The following is a 17,507-nucleotide window of genomic DNA, read 5'->3' as shown; positions in this document are numbered from 1 at the left end:
CTGCTTTTCATACTAAACAGACTTTGATAATTATTCAAAATCAGCTTAATGCAACAGGTGCAGTTTCAAGTTAAAGAATGAACAGCAATTTGGCATTTAACCTTTTGGCCAAATGCTGGGACTATGATCGCAAACAGCTGGAAAATTTACTATGGGAAAGTGGAATTACCCATTCATTATGGAAAGGATATGTGAAACATAAGATCGTCATCATTTACATAAGTATTATTACCAAACCGCTAAGCAGTTTTCTCTTAGCGTGAGCCACTTAGCTTGCATAGTACGGGGACATAGAGGACTCCTTTCTCTATTGAGGGCAAGCAGTGGGCCTGCGGGGCTAGGAGGGGGGTCAGTGTTTAAATTAAGGGCATTAATCAGGCTAACTTCTGATAGCATAGAACCATTGTTTAGACTGTTGTTAAAATTTACTGTCCAGCTTTGGAATATGCATTTGGGTGCACTTAACAGGTGAAGATGATGAATATCACCTCAGTCTGATGTTATGTGTTACCCGGAGGGGGGGGGGGGGGGGGGGGGGGGAGGAATGCAGTGATTTAGTAGACTGAGATTTGTTTTTCAGGGCGCTTGCACAGATGAATTCATGCCTAATGTTCTGTGACGTGACAATAAACAAGGCAGCTATGGAATGAATAGGAAGACAAAAATGTGAGAATGTGAGACAGATGTACAGTACGGGAAGGAGGGCTTGATTATAAGCAGAAAAGTACTGAAGGAATTTGCAGTTTATTTCTTCTTTTTTTTGCCTCATATTTTCATAGATCACTATCACTGGAATATGTGTTCCTATAGAGACTCCTACGCTGCCAATGAACACTGTGCTTCCTTTCATCTCACCCATTATTAAAAGATTTCAAATGTTAGAATCTCACAATACACAGTATGCATTTCTACTGAAACTCTATATGATGTATCAAGCCTATATTGTGTATGTTTCATTACAGTAGAGCTAAAAGATAATGTGAATGAAACATGAATTACATGAATGATGTGCTATTTTACCGTCTCCTATTTCTGATGAGATGCATTCTTGCTGTCTGAGTTCTTTTTGATAGAAGAGGGGTTTTTTTGCGCTCAGGTCATTGGGGGATCGTTCTCCTGGCAGACCCGTCTGTATGATGGCTGATGTGTTTCCATGGTATCTGTCTGTTCGGTTTAAAAAAAAAATTCTGAAGTTATTCATAAAATGTTCCTTCCACATTCATTTCAAAACAACAAAGGAGGCATTTTCCATGTGATTATTTCCAGGGATACAGGAAAGGAATAAATGAATAAAGAAAGAAAGAATGAAAAAGTGATAGAAATACAGAGAAAAAGAAATAAGTTATTAAATAACAAAAAATGATTTTTACTAGTTGATAAGTGCGATTGTCCATGAATGACCCCAGGTACCCTATCAAATGTTTTACATATAATGGATCAATGGATATCATTTGAACGACCCCCCAAATAAATTAAAGTTATGATAATAATAATAATATAAATAATAAATTATGACATATGAGACGCAGCCTCACAGCAAGGAGGTCCTGGGTTCGAATCCCCGTCGGCCGGGGCCTCTCTGTGCGGAGTTTGCATGTTCTCCCCGTGTCTGCGTGGGTTTCCTCCGGGTACTCCAGTTTCCTCCCACACAAGACATGCATGTTAGGCTGATTGGAGAGTCTAAATTGCCCATAGGTCTGAGTGTGTGAGTGAATGGTGTGTGTGCCCTGCGATGGACTGGCGACCTGTCCAGGGTGTATTCCTGCCTTTCGCCCAATGTATGCTGGGATAGGCTCCAGCCCCCCTGCGACCCTGATCAGGATAAGCGGGTTCAGATAATGGATGGATGGATGGATATGAGACGCAGCAGTGTTGGAATAATGACACAAGAATGATGACATTCATTTCATATTCGTCAGGATCACCCTATATCTAACATTTCCTTATAGCAACAGCTATCCCACGAGGGTGAATTAAAGTGCTCTTTCAGGCCAGAGTGTGACTAGATTAGAGGAGCACAAAGATGTGGTTGTGGTATTGTACATGACAAGACTGTACACTCATGGAGGTCTTTATCTGGATTTCTGTATAAAAGAGGCATGCTCGATGTTATCAGATGTTATCTGGAATATAAAAATATAAATATAAATATAAAAGATTATATGATGGCCTTTGGGAAAGCACAAACAACCCAGTGGATTTCTTTGGAGGAATCTGGGGGCCGTGCTAATTTAAATTGGTTATTAAAATGGAAATAATTGCTGTTGAATTTAAATGTACTGCTTAAGAAATGAGTTACCAACGGTTCACAGAATGTGATTTAAAACCTGCTGAATATCTGTGCCTTTGGGGTATCCTCAACATGTTCTGTTTGGCAATTGTCTTCATCCCCCAAGTGTACAGCGATTACGTAAATTTGTTATGCAGCCAAAGGCCTCCCCGGAGGAAGGTCACCTGGCCTCCACAAGATAAGATGAAGAAATAGCATCTCTGTCGCTCCTGTGCAGGTGAGCTCTGCTGAACTGAGATACCATGTGGGCACTGACTAAAAGCCTCATAAAATTTCATGAACATAGTAATTTCTTGCAGTGCAAGCTCCAGGTAGGCCCATAAATAAGCATGCATAGAAACACACAACACCGAAAAACAGATGTGCATTTCTTCTTTGGATGAGCGAGTTAATATGCCTCAATCAATAACGTCTCGGTTTGTTTCAGTGAATGTGATATGTTTGCATGGATGTTATTGAATTTAAATGAAGAATTCCTAAATCTCTGTGGTCAAACAAACATATCCTGAGAGCAATCCTAGATTGAGTGCAATTCTAGTGATTAAAGGAGAAAGAGGGCAGTTGACATGCAAAAATTACATTTCAGAATCAAATCCAAGTAAAAAGAATTATGTAAACATCTGGATTTCTGGTGCAGTACGCTTCCAAAGTCCAGAAATATCTTTTAAAATGAAAAGGTTTTACCTCAGCAAAAAAAAAAAAAGATTTCTTTACACTGGAAATTCATCTTTAGAACTGTTTATGGAACATTCATAAGACCTGATTCCCTGCCAAAGAGTTAGCAGATTTCATATTCCAATGTAAGCTCAAAGTGCTTGGACTAACATAATTGTATCTGATATTGGACTTTGTGCTCCAGACAGTTTGTTCATATTGCATTCGTATCATGGAAATAGAATTATTCCTGCAATAGGAGGGTTATGAGAAATGTCTGCCTGAACTCTCTGTAGACACTTGAACAGGTTGCTACAATGTGCTGAGATGTCAAAATGATCTTTAAAAAAATTGCATATTTATACCAGACATCAGAGCATGAAATAGCTTACAGATTTTCTCATCTAAGAAAATTAGATATGACTATTTTTATTAGTTTAATATGTGAAAATAATCTTTTCAGGTCTCATCATATCATATGCTATTCAGTTTCATTCCTTCAGTATTCATATTATATATTAAAATTGTTGAAGTTCAGTGGATTATTCTGACAGTTTATTAACATGGTCTCTGTTCTGTAGCACCAATAGCACCAAAAATATTATATACACCAATAATCTTTATGGTTTTATTATATTAGCTATTTTGACAAAATTGAATAAAACCATAGATATTTTTGAATTAAAAGGTCAGTCATTGTGTTTTGAATATGTACAATTTGAATATTGAAGTTTTCATTTTTCTTTATTCTTTCTTGGTTTCCCACGTTGCTGCAACCAGTGTCTCACTGACAGAGACACATTTGTGCTCCAGGCTACTTTTCTTTGTATATGTTTATATTTACATTACATTACATTACATTAATAGCATTTGGCGGACGCTCTTATCCAGAGCGATGTACAGTTGATTAGATTAAGCAGGAGACAATCCTCCCCTGGAGCAATGCAGGGTTAAGGGCCTTGCTCAAGGGCCCAACGGCTGAGTGGATCTTATTGTGGCTACACTGGGGATTGAATCACCGACCTTGCGTGTCCCAGTCATGTATCGTAACCTTAACCACTACGCTACAGGCTGCCCTCATTTAAATTTAAACCTTGTATAATACATGTATACAGCTTGATATTGACTCAAGAAATTCAGGTTAGGTGTGTTTCTCAAGGGGAAAATGTCAGCATCCAACCTGCAAGTCAAACCTACAGCTTTAGAGCCAGACTCCTTAGCCATTATGCTACTGCTGTTTATATTTAAATTGACACATGGGCATTTAGCAGAAGCTCTTATCTACAACTGCTTTAACACATAGTACATTTATACAATGTATACACATGTATACAGCTTGAGATTGACTTGAGAAATTCAGGTTAGGTATGTTTCTCAAGGGGAAATGTCAGTGTCCCACCTGTGAATCAAACCCACAGCTTTAGTGCCTGGACCCTTAGCCATTAGGCTGCCGCACTGTCATAAACACAGACAGTGCCAGCCCCCACAGGCTGGCAGCTCAGCAGGTGCGTAACTGGCTGCACCATCGCCCAGTCAGGGGCGGGCTCATTTAGCAGGGCTGTGCCTGTCCCATCCTGCCACGGGTTCTCTTATCAGACACCTGCCAGTGTGAAATGTGCTCTTTCATTAACGCTCTGTACAACTCACATGAATCAAAGCAACACCTGGGGATGTGTGCTGAATGAGAGGCATGCTCCGGAATTAACAGAGAGCACTGCACTGACTGTATTAAACAGGTCTACAGATAAGATTGGACATTCCAATCTGTGATAGTCCAAAGGAGAAATAAGGGTGTATGTGAAATTGTTCTCATAATATAATATTTACATAAATGCTATATACATATATAATTCATATTTATTTCCAGAATTGTAAATGATTGCACAGGAATCAAGGGACGGACTTTGACAGATGCAAGAGTGGGGCATTCAGTCACGTATTTCTGTCAAGCGTGAGAAGTAACTATGAAAAAAAAAAAGAACTGTCCCAAAAGCAAGGACCAAGAAAACCCTGATTTCGGCCTGCTGCCTGCTTCAATGCTGTATTATCTCAACAAGCTGCACATTAAATTATTTTGAATGTCTTTGCATGGTAATAGCAAGAGTCTAGACAGAGGCAGACAAAGGTACACTGTCATAAATAACACGAGAGACTCTGCTCTGCTTTAGCCAAGTGCTAGGCCTCTGAATGGTCACGGGGGCACACAAGCTATGAATAAAATACATGAACAGAGTAGGACACCTACACAGTAAAATAACCTGGAAATGCAGAACATCAGTGATGGGATGGCACGGTAAAATCCCAGTCATTAAAAGCCCTAGAAGGGTGAAAATCTAGAAATGTAGCCAGGTTTTCACCTGGGCACCTAGACAGCGTTTCACTGGCCTCACCACAAAAATGTATGCATATTTTTCATTATATTCGACAGACGTGATGGCCTTTATGCTCCTTTGAGAACAACCTCAACCAAAAGTAGACATTTTTAATGTTTTGTAAATGTGCTTTTATAGGAAACTTGGAAACATTTCTGAACTGTATGTGGAGTCAGACATGTTGGGGTACATGTATATTTCTTCAGACCTTTAAGTAATTAGATCATTCTGCTGCACATTCCCACATAGCCCTATAGAAGACTGAGTGATGATTTACAGTATGAATCTGGTTCTTCTGATAGTGCTGCCAAAATCTGAGTCACTCAAAAGGGTCAAGGCCAGAGAATCTCTGTCAAATGCATTGTGGGTTGAAAAATGCAAACACATTTCCCTAGACTGATTCACAAGACTGAGTCACAAAAATGGTTTGATGCATCATTTCCCCTAATAAATAGTTTTCTTTGACAATGCAGTTTAGCAGTAATGGGCATTTGGGGTTTGGAGATAGCGGAATGCTAAGACCAAAATAACATGAGACAAAGATGACGAAGCTCAACCGTGAAACCCACAGAAGTTATTTGAGTTCAGCAGGCGTGCTGCTGATCATTTCTCCCGCTCTGTTTGTCTGCGGGCTGTTCGTGAAGGGCCTGGGAGATTACAGAGCCGGGCCACCAAATCCCTCCTCCATTCAGCGGGGGAAATGGGTCGTGTTCTGCCGTTTTCGGCAAACCAACCCCCCCCCCCCCTCCCCCAGTCGTTTCAGGTCAGCAGGACCATTGTGTCTGCAGCTGGGGCAAATTTGCTCATACTGCACTCAAACACAACAGTCAAAATTGGTTCTCTTTAAATGTATTTGTTTTTCTTTGGGGGTTTTTTCTGCATTTCTTCCAGGCTTTTCTAATCAGTGCATATGGTCATTAACCTGCAATGGGGGAAAAGAAGAAAGGGCGACTGCCAGCCACCGTGAAGACATTTCCTCCCTTTTTTCTGTTTGTTTGCCTGTGACTGATTTCCTGCACTGGCCTCCTGTTTCACCACTTAAAGCTAACAGATGGTAATGATTTTTTTTAATGCGTCTGGTTTGATCTGGTGACCTTCGGTTCTGACTGGAAGTGGTCTAGTCTAAACCATACCTTTATGCCAGTGATTAAGCCAGGAAAGCAGCACGGTTTGCCATTATTAGTCCCAACACCGAGAACAATGTTTGTGAGCACAGACTTTATGATACTTCCCAAAAATGTTAAGTAGCGCTCACGGGCAAAGTACTTGTCTAGTTCTGGCCCCCGTTTCTCACAAATGAACTAGATTGGGGTTGGGGGGCGGCCTGTAGGTGCATGACTGGGACCCGCAAGGTCAGTGGTTCAATCCCCAGTGTAGCCACAATATGATCCATTGGGCCCTTGAGCAAGGCCCTTAACCCTGCATTGTCTCCTGCTTAGTCTAATCAACTGTACATCACTCTGGGTGAGGGCATCTACCAAATGCCATTAATATAATGTAATGGGACAATTCCAGTCCTGGTGTTTGCAGGTTTTTGTTTCCATCAATTAAACCGGCATAAATTAGCTAACTGGTGGTATAATGTACAACAACTCTGGTTCACACACTAAAATGTTTCATATAAGGACACAAAAAAATATTCAGCTGTCATTCATTCTGGCTAAAAAGTCAGATTGTATAAATGTTACAGCTTATTAAGTAATTAAGGCCATAAGACCAGTTGCCTTTATAGTTTCGTGTTTTATGTTGTCCATATGCAGGCAATTTGAGGACAATGTATTTCATTATCCTGAGGGGCAATATGCATATATAAACATGACAAGGAGATGACCATTTTGTGACCATTTTATTAGGTAGACCTATACACCAGCTTGTTAATGCAAATATTTTATCAGCCAATCCTGTGGCAGCAATGAAATGCATAAAAGCATATAGACGAAGTCAAGAGGTTCGGCTGATTTCAGACCAAATGGGGAAGAAATGTGATCGAAGTGAATTCTCCTGGGATTCTAGAGTTTGTAGAGAATGGTGCGAAAAACAAAAAAAATCCATAGAGGAGCAGTTCTGTGGGCAAAAACACATTGTCATGCAGAAAAGCATCTCTGAACACATGCCTCAAAGTGGATAGGCTGCAGCAGCAGAAGACCAATAAGTCTAATGAATACCTAATAAAGTGTCTATTCCCACTTCTCCCATAGATCTTGTTGTGAGTTTATACATACTGAGCCTCAAGATACTGCAACAGAGTTTCTTGTTCCTCTTTCCAGGTCCTTTTATGAGGTGAGAAATATGTCCTCAGCCACAGCCTCACCTTTCATATTCAAAGAACTTTCTGGAATTTCTTTGGAAGTTGTGCCATACATTTTTCTAAAATTAAATTCACAGAAAAATCTAGTGGTAAAAGTCATATGGTTATATGTTGTTATTGTATAAATGTGTGGTACACATTACATATTATGCACGTGGAGTGCCAGGCCAGGGTACCTTTGTGCTCAAAGGAGTGTAAGCAACACACTTATCTTCGAGAAAAAATAAAACATTAGCCACATCCTGCCAGGGGAAGCGGGCTTTTAAACCAGAGAGGACTCCTCTGTACTGCTTTCAATTAAGACAGGCTTCTCTATCATAGTGCTGTATGGATATCATCGCAGAACAGACAGGTGTGTGGGGTGTCATGGGGTGACACAACTTGAATCAATACAGGGTCTGAATAATGCATACTTTTTGGCCCAGGTGTTATGTTAATAGACCGATTGCACAGCAGCCCAAGGGGTTCACAGCTGAAAGATCTACGCTGGCCCGAGGTCTGGAATTGATTTGGGCTGTTGGATGCACCCCTTCGCTATGCATGAGCGCACTAGCAACGTGCGCTAATTATTTACGATGTCTGGCTACGCTGCTCTCTGCCTCCGCACAAATATCCACTCACGCTCCGCTTGGAAATGTATTTAGTTATGCTGCAGAATGTAAAACCAGATGAAAACAAAACGGAATGCAGCGGAGCGCGGGATGACAGAGCAGACAATAAGGCTCATTTCGGGCCCATACATATTTATTTTACTTTTAACGCTGACTGAAGGGTTTATGTGACACTAACGTTTAAGTCTTCTTCAAAAACGGCAAATACCTGGTGTAGTGACGAGCAAGTCTTCCGAGAGATGGAAATTTGAAGCAATTTAATGAGCTCAAATGGAGCAGCGCAACTAAACCCATTGACACACTTATTCAAGTGATCTTTAATTGACTGGCTCGCCGTATCCTTGACAGCATGCAGCAAGAAATATTCTTTAAAAGCTGAAGCTCCCGTCAAAGCTGGTTGAGCAGAGACGGCAACCACTACCTCAGATACTGAACTCAGACCAGCTGGCCTTCACAATAAAACATAAGATTTAAGGGGTAAATGATATGTTCTCACCTGTAGATTCATGATTTTGGATGACTTTATTCCCTGTGCAACTGGGGGAAGACCAATGGCATAAAAAGATTAGTAGAACAATTTTTTATTGAGGTACAATATGTATGAGGTATTCTATGGATTTAGCCTAAATTTCCGCTGGCTTAATCAGATTTCCTCTGCGGATTCAACCTGCCCATGCTAGGAAGCAACGGGCAAGATTACAGGAGGCAATGTCACATGACACCAGACTTTGGCCACTAACACCGTCCATCTGCTAAGTTCATGCTGTCTCAGGTTTCCATTAGACCAGGGCTGCCCAATTCTGTTCCTGGAGATCAGCTGTCCTGTAGGTTTTAATTTCACCCCTAATGTGGCATGCATGTTGATTCTACTAATTAACAGATCAAAGAAATCTACAGGACGGTAGATCTCCAGAACAGGACTGGGAAGCCATGCATTACATGGATGTGTGCAGTAACCTAGCAACAAGATCACAGGAAGCCAAGGTGTGGCACACGTTGTATGTGTGGTTTGATGTGCTTTAAGCAAAACAGTGCACAGCATTGAAGAGCTCCATATTATCATTTCACAGAAAGCAATGAAGTGTGAAAAATTGAATCCGTCAAAGTAGGACAATCCACTACATTCATGTGATAATTAGGTATATAATCTCATTACCATTTAAAGGTCGGGTAGGGTGTAGGGTAGACAGGAGAGCCCAGCAGGGGACTTATACATAAATGATGGGGAGAATTTGAGCGCCAGCTTTTGAAGAGAAACAGGTGATAGCTCTAGACTTTGTGCCTTGACATCATACATTTTTGGACAATTCATTTTGGTCAAATGGTAAATGGTTGGCATTTATAGAGCGCCTTTATCGCCCATTCATACACACACTCACACACCAAAGGCGATTGGCTGCCATGCAAGGCACCAACAAGCTCAGGAGCATTTGCTCAGGGACACTTCGACACACCCAGGGCGGAATCAAACTGGCAAACCCTCCGACTGCCAGACGACTACTCCTACCGCCTAAGCCAGTGTCGCCCCTATTCAGATTTATATAGATGAGGGATTCCACCATGTGGTTCATGTGTAAGAGTACTTGCTCCTGGAGGGCAAAGTGGAGGCTCTGAGGCATGGGTACAGTCATGTAATTACTCCCCCATCCGCTAAAACACACTTTCCACTGCTTACAGAAGTTATCTGGCCGATCTGTTCAAATGCAACGGAGCACGTCAGTGCACGGCGAGTCCTTATGACTCACCGCCATCACCAGACCAAATCTCTCCCTCCGAAACCACACGATCTGATCTTACGCATTCTCTGAAAACAAGCAGAGTGCTCGCAGCTTTGCACCGTAGCCTGTCCCCCTCAGTGAAAGGTAGGAATTCAGTTATGTCCTGTGTCTGCATTATGTATTTAGGACACTGCATTGCTGTATAATCTTAAAATTTTTACCAAAGAGAAACAAGCCCAGAATAGCTGCATGGGAGCCAAACAGCGCAGCAAAGCCCAGGTGTTATGTTACTTGACCAAGTGCGCATCACCCGGTGGGACTAGCAGCTAAAAAATCGGTGAATCCTGTCTGCACTTCGACGCTAGAATCACAGAGAAAAGTGCCAGCAGTTTCAAAGTGGACCCTTGGGGTGGTCTGAGGGTAGTCTGTTTGTCCGGTGTTACTCTGAACCCCATTCCAACCCATATCCCAAACAAGCTGAGATCAGAAGTATCAGAAGTATGGAGTTGTACAGAACACAGCTTTATTTAAACCAGAAAATGATCCTTGGGTGAGGAGTGCATGTAAGGTGCTATTTTATGGGCAGGCAGCTGCGTGTTCTTTTTATTATTATTTTCCACTGCCTCCAACTGAGGGAAATATTCTAAATAAGCAGATAAATCTTTGAGGAAGTTTAATGTAGTGGTTCTCAGCTGTTAGGCCAACAAGGACAAAAATAACAGAGGAAACCACAACTTAACTCAGCGGGAACTGACATGATGTAAAAATGGCAGAAAAACTGAGGAGGACCCTCTCCAGAGTCTCTCGCAGGATCAAGATTAGGAAAGGCCCTCATCAGCAGGAGCTGGGGCTTGAACAGAGAGAGAGAGAGGGTTGGACAAGCTGAAACAGATTTACACTCTTTTATTCTGTCATGAACTACTTTAACTCATAATTTCACCCACAGACAGAAACTTGGGACAGAGATAGAAAATAGTTATATGTAATTTGCTTCGTTTTTTTTTTTTGATTTACAGCTTCCTCTCTCCTCTGTTAAGGACACCTTGGAGAAATAGAAAGGCACGCATTGGTTGGTTGCACGCGGACGAGCGTAGGAGGTAGGTCTGTTTCACCATTCACAGAAAAGCATCACCACCTTGTGTTCCAGCTGTCTCTGCCTAGGGCATGTGTGCAGGGGCACCGCCAGGGATTCTGGGACCCACAAAACCATCTGTATTTGGGCCCCCCACCCCACAGAATCCTGGATTCTAATATTCTTTCGGGCCCCTGTTAGTCCAGAATAATCCTAACACCCCACCTTCCCCACTTACAGCACTCCCGCCTGTGTTGATCAACAGCCTGTGATTCTCCGGGAGACCAGGGAGGTATTTCACAAAGCATGATGACTGAGTTAGCTGGATAACTGCACCGAGTAAAACCCAGAACAGCTCTTTTTACATCAGACCACGTTCCAGATTTGGGAGGGTTCTGGGTTCTTATCCAGGTAACTCAGTAATCCTGCTTTGTGAAACAGGGGCCTGGGCCCACATACACATAGTTGCATAGTGCAGCTGTCTCAGAGGGAAACTTTGAGCCACCTCTGGAGAGAGAGAGGTTATGTAACTACAGGAGACCCCATACCCTGAGGGCTGTGTCATGGCAGGTGTTGCCATAGCAGCAACCCCCCCCCCCCCCCCCAGGTTCCCTTACAGCCCATAACCACAGACTTGGCCATTTGTGCTCTGCACGAAGACAAGAGGGGAAAAATAAAATCACCCCTACTGTCAGTGTTCCATTGGCAGACACCCAAGCAGAGAAGAGTGAAGAGTGCAGGGCCTTCGTACTCCTGTGTGCATTCGAGCCTTTGTGTTCACATTGACTGGACATCGCGAACACAGTACCTACTGACGGTGCTAGGTCTATACGCTTTCTGCACGAGGACGGATCTGAAAATGGTACACACATTTGCAGAGCATAAAGCTTTTATCGTTTTTAGTGCATGAAGGCCTTTTTTCCCCACATTTCGCATATATATATATATATACAGAAATATGTTTTTTGGGAAGAGCATTAATTTAAACAATTATCTTTAAACAATTATCTAACAAACAGAAATATATGGTTTAAAAAAACAAACAATTTGACAATGTGCAGGGCACAGTTATCATCGGGTGGCTGCAGGACATGAATATTTCTGAGCGAGAGGTGTTCTGCCAGGAAGAATAGAGAGAATTGAAAGACTCTTAGCTGGCTACAGGAAGCATTCACAAGCTGTTATAGTTGCCCGAGGAGGAGTAAAAAAGTACTAACTGACAGGGCTCCCAAACCTTTGGACAGGGCCTTTTTCCTTTATTATTATTATTATTATTTTGAAACTGTAAAAAATTTTAAATAAAAAGTAATCTTGCTTTAAAATGAGGAGAAATGAGTCATGTTTAACGTTATACCATTTAGAGGTCAGGTTCTGTTCACTTAGATATTCATCAGTAAAGGGCTTTTTGACCAGGGCCAGCCACATTTTTGCACACGGCTGTCTGATGTATTTGCGTCACATGGTATTGCAATGAAAATAACCGCTAACGTCTTCCAGTTCACGGTCAGCAAAGCAAGAAGATCGTTTAAGATAATTAAGCCTTTGTTATGGTTGTTGGAGCAATACTTTACGTGATTACAGTGATTTGTTGTCTTCTAGGAATGAAATACGGAGAAACTGTTCTAATCCTCTTTGGAGTGAAACATGCCCTATTCCACTTGCAGAGTTAATGCTTTTGGAAAGAGGGGAATGCCACAGATTTGGTCTATAGTCTGGGACTGCAACAAACAACAGGGCAATTGCAGAGCGAATTACTTCAGTTATGGGATAAACTCATCCAGATTAATAGCCCATCCACATGATTTTTTTTCACCATATTGTGTTTCTCGATCTACTTTTCTCTCTTATGGTATGAAGACTGTGAATTGGTCTGTGATGGCTCCCTCCCATCTGGAAAGAGATTACAGATTGATATTGAAGTCGCAGACAGCGCTAAACCCTCTGGGTCTCTGATGAATCTACATATTAATTTCATGAGTGCGCTGAAGTGATATTGGTGAATGTGAATAGAGTGGATTTGCAGCGTCTCTGTTTCCCCTGACGTCACCACGCAGATCACAGCGCAGCCTCGCCAAGAAGTAGCAGAAAAAAGAAAACCGTTCATTTCTTCTATTGTTCAAAACATGGTTATTACAACCAAGGCCAACACATTCAAAGGCTAGATATATTATTTGTAATATAAAGGAGGGAAAATGTCCGCTCTTCTGTCAGCGGAACAATTCTGAGTAATTGGTATACACACGAGTCTCACTTCCAGATGTCAGCACAGACGCCTATTTTTATATTCTTTTCCCCAATTTGGAATTCCCAGTTATATTTAAAGTTCTGCTTCAGCTCAACAGCATCCATTGGCAAGACACAACTACTGGAGCCTTATCAAGGTACAGGATTCTGAATTTCTAAAAATGGAAGGCCTACAAGCTATGACCAAAGTGTAGAGCACCCTGGATTTCAGCCAAACGGAAACAAATAGAAAAATGTTCAGAGTTAATTTAACTTCAACAGTTTATATGATTCAAGGATGGGTTAAATATATTATATTTGATCGGAGCTTATTTAAAGAGCTTGTTAAAACACTGTCAGTTTATTTAAATGCAACCACTAGTGTGTAATTTGGAGCAATATATGTAATACAAAACGATCTGTTTTTTTCTGATTAATTGGTCAGCCAAGTTCATAACATTGCAACAAATACTGTTCTTGCACTGTGTTCATATCCCTGGTTACACATTTCTCATAAGAATTAGATAATAATTTGTTACTTAGCTCACGCTTTTATCCAAAGCAACTGCCCCTAATGATCAAGTATAGATGAGAGAATCATCCTTCCCAGGACACAAAGAAATACCCTCAAAGAGCTTCATGTGACTCACAAGACTAATTATGTCATGAACAGTCAAACACGACAGACAAAGGGTGCAAACGAAGAATATACATTTTTCATACCATTTTCTGAATATCCCGAGCTGAATATGTTACGTATGTTATATGTTATATTAAAATTTTTTTTTTTTCTTTTTTTTTTACCATGCCTACAGCTGGATATTTCGTACCCCAGGGGGGCAGAACCTCAAAAAAGAAACCAGTTTCCTCAGCACTGTACTACACCATGTGGTCTCACAATGTGCTGTGGTGAAATATGGTGCAAGAACCTTCCACAGATTGGTATCTGTTCCTCAGAGAGCAGACCTAAAACACTATCTCAGCCAGAAATGCTCACAGAATCACTGCTGATTTTGGGCGAGATTTGTGCAGCTACATCTCAAAAACAACACTGTGAATGATCTAAATGAAAACCACATTTTAACATTTTAACCACAAGTATATGCAATCAAAAAATTCACGACATCCTATCCAGGTTCCATCATTTGAAATGGTCGAGCCAATTTTGGACTGATCATTGATGTGCAAATTTTGCATGGGAAAGAGGCATAAATGATGATGAAAATCATTTTATGTCAACTTATGCTAAATTATGCTAAAAGCATTGAATTATTCATCGTCTCAATTCATTTTGGTCACATTTCCAGGCAGGATGAATCTGGATTATGGCCAGACATTTTTAATATGTTTAAAATGTACGAGTTCCAGCTCAGACTTAATTTCTTTATTTAAAACAGGCAAACGTTACTAAAATATGAATCAGAATAAACACAAAAATGTAAAATACAAGGAACAATTGTCAAAAATGTAGAAAAATATGCATTACATTACACAAGCACACTGAAAGAGCAGGCACAACACTAGGACAATCGGAATTAATGTGTTCCCTACCTAAACTCAGGTGACGTGATGGCATTGCACCATGTGACTTCTGACTGGACTAACGAGGGAAAGCACAAATCCTATAACTTTCCCCACACCAGGGAGCCGTGGTGGGGGAGGAGACAGCGCCGTTTCAGACACCCAAACACGGTTCTGTTCCAACTTTACTGCAGTGGATGACCTCATCACTGTGTATGCAAATACAGCGCCATGGCAACGAGGCAGAGCCAGGAACTGTTCCGTTCCATCAGGGCCAGGGCGGTCCGATTGCCACAGAAACTTGCGCTATAACTCTAAAGTTAAATTGACCATCTCGTGCAGTTTAATCTCACTAGAATAGAACAACTGACTTGTTTGAGGGACAATCCTGCACTCACCTCACCATCAAATATTTGAGATATGAGACAGACTTTCCTATAAAAACCTGAGACCGTGAGCAAATGTGCTCAAATCTAGATGTGCAGAGAGTGCAAAGAGCTAATGTGCAATATGGCACAAGTGTTTTTGAAAGAGACTACTTTTCTTAATTAGATTATACTGACAGGTGAATCCATGGGGTTCTAATTATAGAAGCGGGGGACAGCTGTTCGCTTACACCAGGCCATCTGTGGTAAATGAAGACATCAAAGACAAGCAAAGCTCGCTGTGTTAAAGTACATTTAAGGAGAAAATTATAGATGAACGTAAACATACGTTTGCAGCAACGTGAACAGATTAAGAGATTGGCTGCATGAAAAACAAAAACCCCAGGAAAAACAGTAAAGTTCACTAAAATTAAAATATATAGCTAGTTAATACAGTAACTTTCCGGACTGCATGTTGCGGCTAGTTTGTTCTAGTCATCCATCACTGGTAGTACAGACCAATGGCTGAAGCAGAAGAGTATGGAATGATAAGTTACCATACATCGAAGGTACACTCAGGAACATGGCAGAGACAGAAGCCATGACAGCGCTCTGTGAATGTTAAAATATGGCCCTGTAACCTAGTTTTAAAGCATATTTCAAATGGTTGAAAGGTGAATTTAAGGTCAAAGAAATGGGATACATACACATACTTACATATTCTGCTCATTACAACCTACTTTTATGTGTTTACCTTTGTTTGAGGCATATAAAGAGGAGTGGTGTATCAATTATTAACCACTGCACAAAAGAAGGTTACCTTGGATGACAGGTTTGCTAAGACTGTCCTGGTGTACTGCGCTTCCCAGAGACATTTTTCTCCATTTCTGAATAGCAAAATTGAGGGATTTGAGATGAACTGGAGCATATGGACCACAAATTATTCACTCGTCTACATTCAGTATGAACCATTTGTTTTTGAAATCCAAAACTATAGTTCTTAATCTACTTGGTACATTAAAAAAATATATATATATTTGTCAAAATACACATCATGGCATACCTGGTCCTAAACCAAGGCAGAGATGATGGTGACCAGGAACAGCACCTTGGGTGGGATGCAGGAAGATCACTTGAACAGAGGCACAGATCTTCATTTCCCCGCCTTCGATTGAGAAATCTCAGGCCAAAAGCATGCATTCCCAAAGATTGAAGCGGACTAACTATCCTTTCAGCTAAAGATATCATCTAATGCACACTCCCATCGGAAGTAATTCTGAATCATTACTGTACCTGGAAAAGGGTGATTTCCTGAAAGATATTTTAGGTAAGAGCTATGAAATGGCCATTATTTATTCTCTCATCACAATACTATGGCCAGGGAAAGAAGGCACACTTGCTTATCCCTGAACAAGAGTGCCTTCACAAGTAATAGCAATAAAACTTAATACCAAGAGTTTATGACTCTTGGTATTGACTATCATTTTTTTAAATCACCTTCATTATCTAGATAATCAGAAATGGAAATGTACCACTAAATAGTGTATTAGAATAAATAAAAAAAACATTCAATTTGTAGAATTAAAGAACATACAAGCACTTTCATACTTTATTTCCATTTAAGAACCAATTCAGGGGGCGTGGAGTGCTCCTGATATTATGAAGGCGACAAGAGGTTGAGTGCACCCTCGGATCACCAATTAAACGGCAATATTACCTAATAGCCATCATGCAGACTGAATGATAAAGACACTGATGCATAGCAAACTGGCCTACTGGTTCACTTAATGTACATGCATTGTGTTTGATAGACAAAATGATATACGCAGTTACATGAAATTATATAAAGGCACCCTATTTTCCCCCGGCTGAGCTACAGCAGAAGGTACTGGTCCAGATCCAGGTTGAGATAGCACACTTTTCGACTGCTGGAAACACAAGAGTCTCAGACTTGCGAAGGGGAAAAGGAATAAAACTTCAGTTCCGTCACAGTCGCAGGCAGCTGCATGACACAGGAAAACGCACGACTTCCTGCTTGTGGACAAGACGTTTCCATCTAGCACTGCACTTGTGATTGAGTCACACCCGGTTCAGCTGCATAGGATGAGCAAATGTTTCAAATAAGATGACACCCAATACTTTTCATGCTTATTCATACTAGCAACAACCTAGTCCAGTACGAGTCAACTTTCCAACGAATGGTGTTAGCAGACTTGTGTGTTGCATCTATTCAAAGATACAACAGCATGACTGGTATCAGGACTCTCAAACTCAAAACCTGGTGGGCTGTAGTGCGTGTTCCCACACTTACTGTAAGAACTCAGTATAGGTCACAGGTTGGCCGAGAATCTGCTCACCTACCTCCACTGCCAA

The sequence above is a fragment of the Conger conger genome, chromosome 10, assembly GCF_963514075.1.
Source record: "Conger conger chromosome 10, fConCon1.1, whole genome shotgun sequence".
Taxonomy (NCBI): domain Eukaryota; kingdom Metazoa; phylum Chordata; class Actinopteri; order Anguilliformes; family Congridae; genus Conger; species Conger conger.
Note: the sequence above shows the minus strand (reverse complement) of the source record.